Below are 1,318 nucleotides of genomic sequence, written 5' to 3' on the forward strand. Positions count from 1 at the left end.
ACTCTACTTCCTGTACAGTCGCTCTACTTCCTGTACGATCGGTCTACTTCCTGTACGGTCACTCTATTTCCTGTACAGTCGCTCTACTTCCTGTACGGTCGCTCTACTTCCTGTACGGTCGGTCTACTTCCTGTACAGTCGCTCTACTTCCTGTACGGTCACTCTACTTCCTGTACGGTCGGTCTACTTCCTGTGCAGTCGCTCTACTTCCTGTACGATCTGTCTACTTCCTGTACGGTCACTCTACTTCCTGTACAGTCGCTCTACTGTACAGTTGCTCTACTTCCTGTCATTTTATGCCCATCACCTCCTTTCTCTGTATTTGCAGGTTTTCTTTTTGCTGGAGTCAGAAAATAAAATTAATATGAGAGAAGATGTAAATAAATAAAAACTTTCTTAACTCTGAGCTGCTTTAATAAAGATTTATTCAGGCACAACATCAGTCAACAAACCCTACTGTCCATCGTCTGAGCATGAAGTGCTGTGAAATCTCTGCAGCTGTTCTTGCTCTGACAGGAAGTGGTCTCGTGTCTCCACGGCCTCAGCGGTTCCTCTGTCGGTTCGTGACTGCAGCTGCTTTGCATCGTCAGGTCCCAGCAGAGGGACAGCTGGGCGGGACAGATGTTAGCAGCTGTTAGACGTCCTACAGGAGTTAGCTTGAACTCACCGAGCTGAACTCTACAACACAGATCTAACATGGTTACGTCTATAAAACGGCTCTGGTTTTAATAAACCTACATAAAAGGTGTTTCTGCAGCAGGAGGACCCAGAGGAACGGTTCCTGACAGGAAAGGCACAAAGAAGAAGTTTGAGCTGAAACACCCGAGGATCGTCCTGACCAATGAGAGAGCAGAGAATCTGTCCTGCTGATCAAAGCATCATCAGGCTGATGAAGAGCCTCCTCTTCCTCTTCAGGTGGGTCTACCTGCTCATCCAGGTGCAGCTGTCTACAAGCTGACCACCAGGGGGCAGCAGCTGTCTAACAATCATCAGATCAGGGATCTGACAGGTTTAACATCTGCTGGGAAACATCATGGCCGCCATGTCCCCGACCTCGCAGAGTCCTGCTATGGACGCATCCTGTCCTCCTGTTGCCATCTGGACACTTTGCGTCTCCGTCTCTACGCCACCTCCTCGTCTGCATGGAAGGACGTCCGTCTCAGATTTTCTCTGACTTTAACAAACTCTGGAGCTCTGAGGTTCTCCTCCTGCTGCTGCTCCTGCTGACGCTCCAGCTGTGGACAGAGGGACAGGCAGACAGAGGGACAGGCGGAGAGAGGGACAGGTAGATAGAGGGACAAACAGACAGAGGGACAGG

General features: G+C 49.9%; 1 long non-coding RNA gene across 1 annotated transcript; it reads right to left on the minus strand.

Annotated features, from left to right (window-relative positions):
- Positions 1–403: 403 nt before the first annotated feature.
- LOC103461576 (uncharacterized) lies at positions 404–1,290 on the minus strand. Its single transcript, XR_001776396.1, has 2 exons — positions 926–1,290; positions 404–781 (listed from the first exon to the last, which is right to left on the minus strand). It is a non-coding gene; the product is annotated as an uncharacterized LOC103461576 (long non-coding RNA).
- Between the last annotated feature and the right edge of the window lie 28 nt (positions 1,291–1,318).

This window comes from Poecilia reticulata, unplaced genomic scaffold, assembly GCF_000633615.1.
Source record: "Poecilia reticulata strain Guanapo unplaced genomic scaffold, Guppy_female_1.0+MT scaffold_2433, whole genome shotgun sequence".
Taxonomy (NCBI): domain Eukaryota; kingdom Metazoa; phylum Chordata; class Actinopteri; order Cyprinodontiformes; family Poeciliidae; genus Poecilia; species Poecilia reticulata.